The sequence below is a fragment of the Paramisgurnus dabryanus genome, chromosome 10, assembly GCF_030506205.2.
Source record: "Paramisgurnus dabryanus chromosome 10, PD_genome_1.1, whole genome shotgun sequence".
Lineage (NCBI taxonomy): Eukaryota > Metazoa > Chordata > Actinopteri > Cypriniformes > Cobitidae > Paramisgurnus > Paramisgurnus dabryanus.
Window position 1 is genome coordinate 18,617,524 of NC_133346.1, and position 15,802 is coordinate 18,633,325.

The 15,802-nt window shown below is 39.3% G+C and overlaps 1 protein-coding gene and 1 long non-coding RNA gene across 2 annotated transcripts in view; one reads left to right on the plus strand and one right to left on the minus strand.

The window, feature by feature from the left end:
• Positions 1–15,802, plus strand: part of LOC135779677 (leucine-rich repeat transmembrane neuronal protein 4) — a 154,374-nt gene that overhangs the window by 32,900 nt on the left and 105,672 nt on the right. The gene's annotated exons all lie outside the window — the stretch shown is intronic.
• Positions 2,685–15,802, minus strand: part of LOC135779678 (uncharacterized) — a 49,314-nt gene continuing 36,196 nt past the window's right edge. The window contains exon 3 of the long non-coding RNA XR_010544845.1: positions 2,685–3,312. This is a non-coding gene — a long non-coding RNA (uncharacterized lncRNA). The remainder of the gene's footprint in view (positions 3,313–15,802) is intronic.

Consider the following 15,802-nt stretch of genomic DNA (forward strand, 5'->3'; position numbering starts at 1 on the left):
TTAGATGAATAATAAGATTTTGTGCATGCCTGGTAATGACATATCGTGAGCCTCAATCACTATTGTTTCCCCCTTCTTTTGTAAACCTCGTGCATGCAAAAGACCGCTGAAAAAAAGGCCAATCTCAACATAACACTGACTGTGAAGTTACAATCATGCTGTACACCATCGACATTAAATTACACTTAAATTAATTGCAATGTTGTTACAATGCTAAAAATAAAGTTGTGACTGTCTATGCTAGTTAATGCTATATGTTAGCGTTTTTAGGCCAAAGTTCTACTACGGACGTTACAGTTACGTTTTGCAGGTCCATACTGAAAAAAAAAAACACAAATACACCGCTCACTCAGAAACGTCCATTTGCAATCTCCAAACAATTGGTTATTCTGCATCTTTGTCTGATACAGGCTCAAACATAAGGGACCATATTTAAAAGATCTAAGCATACGGTCTAAAGCGCACATCGCAAGTGCATTTAGGCGTGACCGAATCCACTTTTGCTAGTTTAACGACAGGGAAAATGTAGGGCTGGGCGATATGACCCAAAAAATTATCGAGAAAATGTTTTCCATATCAGTCGATATCGATAATTATCATGATAAATAACAAATCTTTACTCCTGTCAAATTTAAAGGCAGATTTTTGCTCCTGAATGAAAATTGTAAAAACCAGACAGTTAATAATGGTTTTAAACTACTTTTTATTCAGAACATGACAAATACAAAAACTAAAATCTTGTTTTAATGCATCTGTATTTAATGTAAATCTATTTGTTATGAAATCAACACATTTCTGACAAAAAAGCAGCAGACTACTGTCCCTTTAAGACCCAAGACAGACTGCTTTAAGTTTCAATATACTGAGTAACAGCTGTTTATGTTCACTTAAACAAGAAAGAAAACTTAGTTCAGTGATCACGCGTGTGTTATACATATACGAGCTATATACGCTGATAAATGGATGTCAAGAGTGTCACGTTGCTGTGGGAGCGCACATACGCAAACACTATATTCACTGCAGTGGTGGATCTGCTGCTTTTCCTCAGTTTCCTGAATTTGTGAATGTCCTGTAAATATACTTTTAAAGCTGGGCGGACGTGTGCGCGCGCAAGGCGGACGCTGAATGAAAGTAAAGTATACTGCACGCACCTGTGTCTGCTGTGTTTGACGAACCCTGTTTGCGCGTCCAACATTACACACAAGAAAATGTTTCCGCGCATTTGGATTCCGTGATTCCGTCCGCGTTATCCGCATCGCGAAAATCATAGGTCTCTACTAATAAATAAATAACTTGCCTCATCTTCCACTCCTTCAAGTCTGACTGTCACTGTGATTGTTAACCAAGAGCGCGTGCCGCATCCGGAAGTGCTCGCGCAACATTACGCACAGTGCTTAAACATTATCGATCACTTATCGAACTGTCCTTATCGTTTTATCGAAAAAGTTTATATCGGTAAAATTATCGTTATCGAATTATCGCCCAGCCCTAGGAAAATGGTTTATGCGCCTGGGGCACAGTCTAAAAGGGTTGTTCCTATTCTCGTAATTTGTGATGGGTGAGTTTTGGGGCGTAACGTGCAATAAACCAATGAGAGTCTCATCTCTTATCCCCTTTAAAAGCCAGTTGCACTCGCGTCAAGGCTGATTGCTTTGGAAAAATTGTAAGCAGAGGAAAAAGACCACCAGTTTAAGATTGGTGTTAAAAATTTGTGTTATGTTTTATTCATTATAATGGTTATTTGTGTAATTAAGGTTTTGGTTCTCTTTAAAAGTTGTTATTTCAGTCAAGGAGTATTAAGTAAAATAAGATGGTTAAATATGATGCATGATCACTGTAATCTTAAAAAGGTTTTTATAAGAATAATTTACAAATATGCAAAAAAAAGTTGGAAAATACTCTATTTTTAACAAACAGGAGATCAAAAATGTACACACGTGTGAAGAGTTAAGCACTGGGACTGCGTCCTGGGTGTTTTGAAAATTATTACTTTAAAACTGTTCTCATCTCACCATATCCAGAGGTACAGAGTCTTCATATAGAATAAATCCGTGGGGTAGCATAAAAAAACTAATAAATGCAATATTAGCACTTTTTAAAATAAAACAAATCTGCTTACTTTCCAAGCTACAGGTAAAGCAAAAGCAGCTCTTCTGCCAACAGACCTCAGCTTCATGCCTTCTGTAAAAAAGTCATTTAAACTGTCCTCATTTATCTCTAAGAGACTCAATAATAATTTTTTACATTTGAATCATTTAATTTGTCGTATTTAAAAACATTTGTGTGCTGCTGCGCATCCATTGTGTGTAATAAGCAAACGCGCATTGTCGTTCCGTTTATAGACGCATATTACTAACATGCTCTTTATATAACAAAAATAATATTGCGCCATTGACTTTAGACTTTAGAGCAGGTTGTAGTTGCCTCAAAATAGCAACGCACCAACAATACCTGGACTGAAACTAGCACAAAACACTTGCATTGCGCCAGATGTATGATAGGGCCCAAAGTCTGTTTGCTTTGAGAACTTCTGACTGAAATGAGCTGTGCAGTAAACAGCCAATCAGAGCAGAACATTATTTTTCATTATTTTTTTTACTTAGATATCAGAGAACAATTTAACATATTGTATCAATGTATTCTTTGGCACCTTTGAGCAAGTTTGGTGCAACAGAATGGCTAAATAGATCTTGATTTAATGTGGGTTTAAGACTAAGCCTTGTTGGTGATACCCATGCAAAGTGTCCACTTTAAATACAGAAAATAAAACAAGGAAACTTTTTTGTGCCCATACATTATTGATTTGTTCACAGTTGATAATTAACTGCCCATAAATGTTGCTGTGGAATGAAAGAGGTGGACTTTCTCCTATCAGTGGGAAACACGTGGGAAATGGAAAAGCCGGAACGGCACTGGGAATGGAGTGATTACAGAACACTAGGAGGGAAAATCGCTGTTGCTCCATTACACTCACATGCTCTGCTCGTGTAACATACCTCTAAATATGGAAAACTATTAGGACAATATCACAGAGGCATTCTGGATTACCTTTCCTTGGGCGCCAACCAGACAGACTAAATTATTAGCACCAGTTTGGAAATTAGGAGTGTTCCTTAAATTGCACTGAGTGTAGTTCATTGGATCCTTGCATTGATTTCCCGATCATTGCTGGCATTTGAGCGCCGTCAAAGTCTTCCCCAGTCTCCTTCAATTAGCTTTCAGCCTAGGAGCTCTGTCAGTCCCCATCTGCTCCCGTGCCTATCAATTGCTCTTCTCCACTGAGCAGAGAGATCGAGATGAGCTCTAGGTTTGCTGGAGAACAAATAAGACAAATAAGTGAGCAGAATAAATCTCACGTTTCCAATGGCAGAGACTGGCCATCTTAAACTTCTTGGTCTTAAACCAAGTGAAAAGTTAAAAGTGACAAAGTGCATTGCACACACCCAGAGCAGTGGGCAGCATCTGGGGGAAAATGCTATGTTCAAGGGCACCTTAGTCGTATCCTGCCAGACTTAGGAATCAAATCGCCATCCTTTGGGTTACAGATCCAACTCTTAAACCACTCGGCCCTGACTGCCCCACGAAATGCCATTCAAACTAGCTTTTGTGGTGGCACTAAACATAAGCTGCTTACAAATTCGCACTTTGACGATGCTACTAGTTGACAGCCATCCCATTCCTACAGGTATGCATGTCTAAAAAATATTACAAAATTATATATGTGACCTGATTGCTATGTATTTCTTGCTTCAGCAGGTTTTTGGCATTTTTGAGAGTGCCTTGCAGTTCTGGCTCAGCACCAGATAAATTTCAGGGAAAATGGGGGATTATGTCACAGACGGGGCATTTATCAGTTTTACAGCTACTGTGACAATTGCTACTGTATCAAACTTTTGCTTTCTGTATCTCAAAGGGACTGCTTCAGATCCCCGTGGTTTCTCATTGCCCTGGAGGTGGACGCTTTCAAATACATTGCAGGCAAAATCATAGAAGCGAATTGTTCTAGCTGCTGGGTCCCATGAGGGCCTGGTATCTCCAGCAGGCTGGACCATATGGGCAGTGAGAGAGGACACGATAGCTCCGGTTTCCATTTATGATTGTGTTTATCTTTCTTGCTTCTTATTATGCAAATTTAGGAGAGGCTCTGTTTAACTATTTGGCTTTTGAAAAGTCAGCAGTTCTGGTTTTCCAGAATGATCATGCTTTCCGCCAAAGAAAAACAACGAGACGCTTGGGGAAAGGTGTTGGCTTTTTGGCCCTATTTAGCTGGGGTGTGCATTTGTATGCTGGTATTCCGTTATTGTGCATCCGAGTCTAGCTTAGTCTTGATGGGTGGTGTAATTACCAAGCGGTGGGTGTTCAATGAAATTGGCGACATCGTGAAGGCGTACTGTGATGTGCCCACTGGTTGGTAGGCAAAGAAGTACATAATGTCACTGATGATTTTACTATAGCCATCTCCCTGTGTTCTCACAGTAGTGTGGCTCAGCAGAGCGCACTGCTTGTATTCGCCACACACTGATTCACTACCGTGGAAAAAATCTGATGTGATAGAGGTCTATAGATGTTCTTGATTCGTATGTGCTTTTATATACCCGCAAACTCATTCGATCTGATGGCTGTAATGTCTAGACATATCTGCAGTTGTGGGACCAGCAGGCCGTTCGCCTATGGTGCATTAGCCATCATCAGGGATTCGGAGTGGTGAAATGGCCCAGCAGTGGCCTTTATAATGGACCGGACTTTCAGGGCTACCCAGAGGAATCTAATTCACAATGGGACTGGAAAATAATGAGCCTCTGAATAGTGGGATGGGAACGAAATGATGCCCCAACAGCCTAGCATCAAGCAAGGTCAAATCTGACAAGATAACCCTTTGGAGAGGTTAACAGTTTAGGGATATTCTCCATTGTTATATGTCCTCAATTTAGAATCGACCTCGAGGGAAGGGGGCCTACATCGTCTTTTTCAAACAGTTGCTAAAGGAAATGTCAATATTAACAGCTGCGCTGGCAACATTAACAATAGCAGCAAATTAAAGATTATAAAAAGAAAGCAGAATGACTCATTGGCATAACGAAATAACTGTTGACTCTCATTACCAAGATGTGAGGTGATTTTCGGACGCCCAGGGCACCGAGTTTTGCGGAGGTGTACTCTGTCCTTTTTTGACAGGCTGGTACCTGATGCTTACCTAACAAGCCTCTCGATAAATCTCCTTTGCTACATCTCCCCGCTCTTCCTCACGCCTTCTCTGAGATATAAATAAATTCCTGCCGCATTAACGTCCTTGTCAAAATAAAGCAGTGCCCAACAAATGCACTGCGGAGCGCCAAATCACGGTGGAAATTACTTCACTGATGGGGCAACCTCTGTAATTTCATATGGCAGTCTTTATCTGTAGGATCTATTAGAGTTAAGATGACTAAAATGAAAATGTGGCAGACTTTATCTAAGGAATCCACGTAAGTGAAGAGGAGTCAAATGAAAGCGTTTTAGCGCGGAAATCCATCTGGTGATGTGAGGAAGTAATCGCTTAACTTCTTTATTCAGTTTTAATGATCTTGAACGGGGTTAAGGTTTTAATAACACCATATCTGAATCATGGTTATGAATTTTGACTCATTTAATGGTTATTGAATGTGCATTCTTTCGCAAATAGATGAAACACTATAATAATGTTTAGCTGAACCAACATGAAATCAGCGTAAACACAGTTTATTCAAGAACTGTATTAAACTAATTTCAGATGTTTTCTGTTCCTTTGAATCTGAAATGATGTCATTTAGCAAATGTGGCTGAGGGCGGTGAATGAGACTTGCATTTCATATTGTCAGATTTTTTTTTCTCAAAAGAATTAAAATAATCAGTAATGGAATTTGTCGGAAGAGGAATCGGAATAATTACATTCAAAAAGCTAAAGTCTTTTTTGATTTACTGTTTTCTATAGAAACTCATTGTACATAATGTGAAAAATATTACCCTGATATCTTTAATATTGAGTAAGGTAATATCAAATATTGAAATCAATTTGCAATCTCATATTAGAGACTGTATCTATCACAGACATGGTCATAAATCTGTCCAAATATATATATATATATATATATATATATATATTTAATAGCCTACTACTAAAACCACACGATCAGACAACATTTACCGCCAGCATATCATCATTGACCGTCCTTGATTCAACCAGACACACTGTACTCTATATCTTTTTGATTCTTTTTCACTATTTGTTTTTCTCAGCGTAATCCTATTTTCCCTCTTTCATCCCATCACCTGCTGCAGTTCCCCGAGGGTTGAGCCCCAACTCTCCGGCTCAAACCCAGCGATTATTCTTCAGCTCATTCGTTTTGACTGGAGGGGAAAGACCGAAAACCTCTCTTATTGAGGAAGGGTTCTCAGGAATATGGAGAACAGATATGAGGCTCAGGGTATTGGCTCTGCCTGTGCTATACTCTACAGCTTTCCGTATTGCTTTCTCTCTCTCACTAAGCCTGTTTAGATTCACAGCCACATCCTTCCTCGGCTAAGCTTTACAAATCCCTGTTATTTCTCTCAAAATTGTCTCATGGATGCACGTTTGCCTTAGGGGAGGGCGTATTATTTGATTTCATAAATGAGTACTTTTTCGAGATAAGATGGCGAACGGGTAAATCCATTTTGGAAAAATTAGTGAACACCACAAATTAATCCTCAGATTAATGCTATTTTTGTTGCTTGCTTGACAGGGTCGAGTATTTAGGGGTTAAAACTAATGCGGGGTTAGTTGTAACAAGGACTGTTTTCATTGTTGCACGGGGTTGAGCGATTCGTTTTTTCCGTATTGATTTCACACTGCCAAAAGACGATCTCCCGCAAATTATTGGAAATTTAAAATGTTTATCTAGAGAGTTATTGATTAACGAGTGTTTTGTGGCATGTAAGTAAATTTTTTCATCATATGTTTTTTTTTTTTTTCGGTTTCTAAGTTGGATGTTTAAAGGAACAGTATGTAGGATTGTGGCCAAAACTGGTATTGCAATCACAAAACGTGTGGCTGAAACTGGTGCTTGAATCACACAGCTGGTGGCCAATATACCAAACGACAACATAAACATCAGTTGAGGGCTGCAACTCCACTTTTTAAATGACAATATCCTGGCCGGACTGCTGTTGTCAGTGATATAAGTATTTGAAATGAAAAGGATTTCTTAATGTCTAGTGACATTTCAGGGCCATTTAATGATTAATTGATATAAATTTCTTACATACTGTTCCTTTAAGATACCAAATCCAATGCTATGCCATATTAATGTCTTGTTGACTAAAACATAGCATCGTTTTGAAATATGTCTGCAGCGCTTAGCAACTTTTTTTGTGGGCTTGAAAATATTTTGACCCTGCAGGGTTAATTGTAAGATTGTGTTACAACTAACCCCTCAGCACTTACGATATGAAAACCGCTAACGTTAGCGTTAGCGTAATTCTTGCTGTTGTTTTAAATAGGCTACACACGAATGATTGCTGGCTGCCAACAAAATAAATGTGCCTGTCTTATAAAAAAATCGTGTGTCAAATTTATTTTTATTCATATCTTTAATATTGATTGAGTAAGGTCACGTCAACGATTAAAATCATAATGAAATGAATGGCTGAAATCAGACTTTGATGTTGAAACTGTAGTTTGGTTATGACAGACTGGGTCACTTATAAAAAAAAATTGTCATAATTGTGCTGCTTTTTCTCACATATTTAGACATTTGTATCCATTTATGATTGAACTATTGTTAGAAAAATGCTGGATGAATCAATACAGCGTACTGTAGATACCTGTCTATTATAGACAGATATATAAACAATAACACTAATAATAGTATATAGACAAAATAGTATTGAAATATTTGCCTGCAAACTTAATTTTTAGCAAGTGTTACAACTAACCCCCTGCTGTTACAATTACCCCCACATATGGGGTAAGTTGTAACGTTTGCACTTCTGTCACGTTTGGTGTAATTGTCCAAGAATGGTAAGCACTAGAAACAAACTTCAAATGTTCATTTATGATTCAATATAATGAATCAAATAAAATAAACTATTTTTTGAATGATTTAGCCAAAACCAAAAAGCGTTAGTTTGTGCCCCGTTCTCCCCAGCAATAAAGATGATTGTATGAGACTTAATAGACAGTGTAGACTCATCTATGATGTCATATACAATGAAACCCAATCAATACCCTGAATATTTCAGGCAATTCAAATGATCTATGTTGTGTGTGCGTTTTTAGTGTGTACATGCCTTGTGGAAATGTCTAAGATATTGATGTGAACAAAAATTTCAAATCTCTGGTTACTTGCATCATCTTTTTCTATTGAACTGATTTTCGAAAGCTTGTTGTTTACCGTGCTGTGTTTAGCTGGTCGAGATTCTCAAACAAGAAAAGCAATGTTTTGATTGAGTCACAGTGTTTACGCTTCTCAGGGAAAATCAGCCTTATGATTGACTTTCTCGTGTATTCCTAAGCTAGTAACTATGAAAAAATAGCATGCTTCACCTTCAAAAAATAAGGTCAAAACTTTAACCTTTTCAAAATGATCCGTTAAGGACTTCATCCAGTGCAGAAACTTCTTTGCTGTCCTTTACGGGGCATCGAGCGCGACGGGGGGCTTGGCTTGTGCCAGCAGGGAATCTCACATAACTCATCTCGGTGGGAGGCGGACACTTGGAAAAGTCGAGCAGGTGCATTAAGAGCGGGAAAATGAAATAGGGGTGAACCGGGTCTTATTTCAGTCCAGCTACATGCAGATTTCTTCTCGTTCCAAAGTGGCAATGCTGGCATGAGCCCAACGCAGCTTTACCAGCTTAAGGGGTTCAGCCGCCAACTGCGATTGACAGGCATCATGATTGATGGATAGGGGCGGGCGGCCCCTCAACAGCGCCTGCAGAAACTGCGCAGGAGGCTAATTAATCGTCCTCCGATTAATCATTGACTGTAGAGACTAGCCCTAGGTAAAGCGTAGAGTTTTAAGCCATTGGTTAGCGTTAGCGCTTAGCTTGTTAAATCAAACATAAATGACAGATATTGATAGAGACAAGATCAAAAGCCTCCATGGACTAAATTTAACATCTCGCTGTGTTTTTTTTTCTGCTTTAATACGCAAAGCCGAACAATTCCTGTTGTTTTGCTAGGTTGTCGCTTTTGCTATTGCAAAAGACTGCATCATCACAACCCTAGGCTTTCAAGACTTTGTTTTGTCTAGCTAGCACTCAAAACGGGTTGCTAAATAAGACATTTTTGGTACTAAATTATTGAACAAATAGAGATGTATACCTGCAGGGAGACGTCTGCCTAGATTGGTCTCTTTGAAGAGGGACTGGTAAACTAACAACACTCGAAATTATAGCTTTTCTTCTCTCTCCCTTCGAAATGTGTTTCTTATTTTAGAGTTTGAATCAAAGGAATAGTTTGTCAATAATGGATCTTATGCGCTCTTTGAAGAGGAGGGTATCTTTACAGAGAGACCTGTCAGATACGGATAAAATCCATGGAAAGCATCCAAACCCACTGGGACCTCACTTGTTTTTTTTATGGGCATTAGTTGTTTAACTGTTCAAAACTGGGACGAAGACGTAAAACTAAGCCACATGCATATGCGCCCTGCTCCCTATGTATGAACACACTATACATACACAAACAGACATATCACAATCAGTCATTGTCCTACAAGAATATTCAACAGGATTACATATGTTACACAACTTAGTGAGCTATCACATTATAACATACAGTGAAAATGTAGGCATTATGCTGACTTGTAATATATTTCCTGTAGTCTAAATCCTAAAGGAATACTGCGTGCATTGCGGTGTGCTTTTCTGTGAGAATTATTTGCATGATGCACTGAGCTCACGAAGCACCCTGACCGGTAAAATTGAAAATGTTCAAGTGTATCTGTTGGCACACATGAGCATGGTAAACAGGCTGCTGGTATATTGTTACGCTTTATTGCTTAGTATATCTTTGTTACTGTCTCTCCTTCAAAAGGAACCCTGGTGGATTCAGCCCATATCCCAAAGAAAGCGAAAAGGGAAAAGGTTAATACAAAAAAAGAACATATATAAATAAATAGAAGTCCTGAGATTTAGAGACAACCTCTGATATCGCAAACTAATGAATGGTGCCAAGCGTTCCTCTGGAGCCGGGGCACTGGCCCCGCAATTGACAAGCTGTCCGTATCCGAGTGTAATTTAAGACCTTACCCAAGGGGACCCAGCAGAGTTAGGACATGCTCTTCATCGTTTCTCATTTCTTCATGCCAGACCTTAGTAACACTCGCTCTCTAGCTCACTTGGGTGCACACTCACGGCCTACAGCCTGCATAGACAGCCACAAGAATTTGTAAGTATTTTACGCGTTGGGTAATTCGTATGAATTCGTATCAAGTGAGTCGTACGATTATCCAGCCTATCAATTCATACAAAGATAATTGTGCAATATCGAACGATTCTCATGAAAAAACAACAACAAAACCGAACCCCTAACCCCACTCCTAACCCCTACGTCACATGGGTCAGCGCAAATCGTGCCAAAACTTACGAACATGGTCGTATGAATTCATATAAATTAGCCGACTCATAAAATATGTACGAATTCTCGTTAGATAACGTTGGATTATCATTAATAAATATATTTAATAACGAATCTTCACCCCTAAACCCATCGTCACAGCGGCAAAAGCAAATCGTACAAAAATGAACGAATTTGGTTGTACGAATTAATTCAAATTAGCCACCTCATAAAATACGTTCGAATTGGTATGAGATAGCATTGAGATACTGAAGGTCTGGTGTTTTTCGCTGCTTTTTTTGGACGATGCCTGCCCACAAGAACGTTTGACTGACATGTCAAACAACCAATCACAGTTTGTTTCATCTAGCATCACGTTTCAAAGTGTAGAAATGTCCCCACAATACGGAAATGGTTGGCAACAAGTCTGTCATAGAAGTAACCAGCCACAACCAAATAGCATCTTAATAAACATCATTACTCACCATAGAACAATGGTGTGCAGATTATCAACAGCCTTTCCAATCAGACACTCCTGGTTAACATTTGTCTTTCCACTTTTTAAAACCTACAAGCAGTTTGGGAGAACCAATCGCCAGCTGCTGTCTTTTTGACTCCACTAACTGCCTCAAGCAAAACTCTTGGACATCTTTTAGAGAGTCTATACCAGGAACTTGCAAAGTTTAGCTGAGCATGATAACTGCTCATTATTAGCCACGTAAACACAACTGATTTTCTTCCTCGTACGACCGAGAATAACCGCGACACTCACGTCTCCCGGAATTCCGATTTATTTACACAAATCAGAAGATGACTTCGACATTCCCACAGGGTTTCTAGTTAAGTGTACGATAAACGTCGGACGTTTAGCCAACATTCTGTGGGTATGACGTCTGAGGCTAAGACTAGCATTAAGATGAGATTGGGGTGTCCAAAAATTTGAATTGAACAAATATTTTATGTGAACATTTTTTGCCATAGACTCATGGTGCATTATGGGATTGCATTCTCTGCAAAGGATACATGCATTCTAGAAAGCAGCATAATTAAGTTGCCTCGGAACGGCATCTTGGCATCAGTACAGTGCCTTAAAACGACCCCTATCTAGGCAGCTCTATAGGTTTCGGAGCATAACGTCTTTCTCTCCCGTCTCTCCAAGTGCGCACCAACTCATCTCTCTTTAAATTCACCTGTAAGCATTCCTCCAGTCATTTGTTTTCTCCAGCCTGACGTCTTTTCATTCTCTTCAGCTTGTCATCCATTTATCCTCCTACCGCTCTATCTTCCTCCCTACGCCTGTCTCTCGTTTCCATTTACTTTTCGTCTCTTATACACGTCTCTGCCAGCCGCTGCAGCCCCCCCATTACTGCAGTCCTCCATCCATCTCATCTCTACTTATTTAGTCCTTTGTCACTGCTCACTCCTGCCCCCTCTTGGCGCACACGCTTTGGATCATTGTGACAGGTGGAGGCATCTGCAATCCACCACAAGGGAACAGAAATGTCATGCCTGTTTGTGACTCCTCAGTTTTTTTTTTTTTTTTTTTTGAGTCTAATGCATTTTTATGCATTTATTGAATAAGTTGCATAATTTTGTCCCTTTTTGTTTTTACTTTATTTTTTAGTCAAGCTTAGCTTTGTTTTTCGTTTGTATGCTCTCAGAAGTAAAGTTTCCTGAAAGATTTTGGGTTGGGTTGAATGGTTGCGTAAAGAACATTTAATAACATCAACTGAAAGGTTTTTGTAGTGGATATTTTTTTTTCTTAAGACTATTAAATTTGTGAAATAGTACTTTTAACATTCTTTGGCTGAATAATTCTTCGGGGAACCAAAAACATGGAATAAAGAAAAACCCTTTTAAGCACTTTTATTTTTGAGAGTGTATGCTCGATTTGTTGGAGTTGTTTTTGTATTACAGCTTTGATCCTCATGAGTCTTTTCCATTTTATTTTAAATTTACCATGAAACAGAAGTATTCTTCTATTCCTCGGATGAGAAAAAAATGAGGGCGAGTTTGATTTCGTCTATTGAGAACTACTTAGATCTTTGGAAGTTAGACGTTGTTACAAACAGTTTTTGCAGATTTGCTGTTAGTTATGGAGGATTACATAAACAAGTCTCCTAAAGCCCTACCCTTGCACCATTCCTTATGACAGGAAAGGAAGAGAGGTCGTTTCAAGGAGGTGAGGAGGTTAAAGTTTTTGATTAAAGATTGTGAGGGCACATAAATAAATTAAAAAAATGTGCACAGATAAGTCATATAAAAAAAAAACTTATTTCACAGAAAGTAAATTTGATTAATTTGTTTGTGTCCGTGGCACGAAATTCAGCTTTTTTCGTGCCTCGAGCACGAATGTCTTTTCAATCTTACCATTCCATTGTCGCTTGGAGTTGGGGTTAGAATCACTTTTTGTTACATTTTTAGACATCCTAACCCAAATCTAACCCCAACTTCAGACGAGAATAGTTTTAAAAGCGGAAGAAAAACATGTAGAAACCAATACATAAAGGACATCAAACTCCAAATTCAACCCCAAACCCCAAGGGGCAATGTGACATGAATGACATGAAAAAACATTCATGCTCAAGGCACGAAAAAAATCTGAATGGACACAAATAAATTAATCACATTTTTATGTGACTATAACATGACTTTCCATGAGATCATGGTTCCGTGAGAAAAAAACCCTACAATATTCCATAAAAAAGTTTTTTATTTCAATCTCATGTTGACTTTAAAGTTCAAACTTTTGTTTCTGTATAGCCATCTTTGTTTGAAATTGAAATTGCATTTTATTTTACGTACCTGTCTTTAGGCGGTTATTCCCGGACATGGCTTATCCTACTTCCAGACTAGAACGCATGTTTGAGCTGCCTTGATTTGAAAAAAAACTTGTACTGACGTATCTTAACAATGCTATTGTTTTGTCTCAAGATGCACAACAGTGTTGTTTTTGTTTTTTTTGTAAGGTTTGATTGAAAAAACTACTTAAAGGGGCCATGGCATGAAAATTTTAGCATTGCCACTTTGTAGGTGTGAGCAAAAATTAGGTCATTGAAATTTGGCTCTCCTTATGATGTGACCATCATTGTGATCAGTGTTTGCACTTCATCCGCTAATTTGCATTTTAAAGGACACACCCAAAATGACACATTTTTGCTCACACCTACAAAGTGGCAATACTATAATTTTCATGCCATGGCTTCTAGTGATGGGGACGAGACCTCCTATGCCGAGTCCGAGTCAAGACTGAGTCTTTGAAGGGTTGAGACAGAGTCAAGACAGAGTCAAGACCGAGTCCGTTGCTTTTTAAATAGAGTCGAGTCCGAATCAAGACAGAGTCTTTGAGGAAACAAGTCTGGGTAGAGACCGAGTCCTTTAGAAGTCGAGACCGAATCGAGACCAAGAGCATAAAAACATGTCAGTTTTCATATTCATGATTTAATACAGTATCACCCCAGTTAATAATCAACAGACTAAGCTAGATTGGGAATTGTTTAGACGTCTTAACGTCTTAATATGGACTATGCTTTTACTATCATTAAAAAAAAATTCCAACACATGGATCATCATCTGCCTATTTTTCTGGAAATACATAAATGGCTCTGATGGCAGTATCTTTGCATTGAAATTCTTTCTTTTTCTTTTTTTACAAAAATCATGCCACTAGACCAAGGCTATGTCCACACGAAGCCGGTGCATTCCCTATCCGATAATTTTTTTTTCCTTGCTCTAAAAAAATTATCCGTAAACACGAAACCACTGAAACCGACTGAAAGCGGTGTAGTATTTATGCCGGACCAGTATGGGGCGCTGTAATTCTGCCACAGATATACACTATACACGGAGAAGAAGACTTTGAGCATGCGCATAACCAACGTATGGTGTTGTCCATTATCGCTTGTTGGTCACCACAATTGCATAGAAGCAATAGATTTTGCTGTAATAAAGCTAGTAGGCTTTAGTAGCTTCTGTAGCACGAACACAGTCACGTAGTCCGCCGTTATTGTTGTTGCTGTTACGTGTGACGCTTCCGACACGTGATGTGATGATGTTTTCGCTTCACAAAATATACGGATTGGCTGTACAGACGAAACCGCAAGGGTGTCGGTTTCAGATTTATCCACTTTAGGACCCGGTTTCAAAAAATAGCGGATTCAGTCTCCCAAAACGCTGGATCCGTGTGGATGAAACGCCAATACGATAACAAATTTATACGTATACAGTGATACGCTTCTCCGTGTGGACAGCCCCCAAGAGTGGGGAACCCTGGGTCCTGGAGGGCCAATGTCCTGCAGAGTTTAGTTCCAACCCTAGCCAAACACACCTGAATTTCATTTCCAAGTAATCCCGAAGACTTGAATTAGATTTTTCAGGTGTGTTTAACTAGGGTTGGAACTAAACTCTGCAGGACAGTGGCCCTCCAGGACCAGGGTTCCCCACCCCTTCACTAGACTATCACTACTAGTCTTACACTTTAGAAAGAGGTCTTGCCTGTGGCAACAAGGGAGCTTGGACTTCCACTGGTTCCAAAAAAAACAGGTTCACGAGGCCCCTGAAAGGCCACACCCCAAGACACGCCCCTTATCCCCACGTCTAATCAGCAAGATCTTTCCTCTCTGACCATGGCTCCCCACAGTAACCGTAAAGAACAGCTTTGTATCTGAACTTTTGCTCTTGATTGAATTACTATGAGGGTCAGATTGAATTACGTGTTGTTGTGGTCCCATTTTGAGTAAATGGCATTATGACAGTTAAGATTTAAAGTGGTGATTTGTTGAACGCCAAGGAAAATAAATGGCCCTGGACTTCAGATCTCAGGCCAGCACTCCCTCCCCGCACGCCAGCGCACAGTATTGAGTTTTCCTCCAACGACACCATTTATCCACCGAGTTTAACCACCCGGTCTGGCTCCCGCTGAGAGCCTCGAAAGCCTCCATTACCTTTGTTTTTAATCACTTAATTTCCCCCTTTAATAAATAAAGACATCTACAAATGCACAAACAGTGTAAGGAATGGTGATGCTGCTTCATAATAGCTCATAAAACTTTCAAATCTAGTAATTGGGTAGGGCATTGAGCTCAGATCCTACTGTACAGGAGCTATACAGCAGGCGCTTTCCTCAATTTTGCTCGAATAAGCCATCGTTGAAGAGCTTTGAGGGGGATTCATTTGCTTATTTGTTTGCTTAGGAGAGTTGAGTTAATCTATTTAGCCGTAATGTTTTCCTTACCTCCCATAAATGAT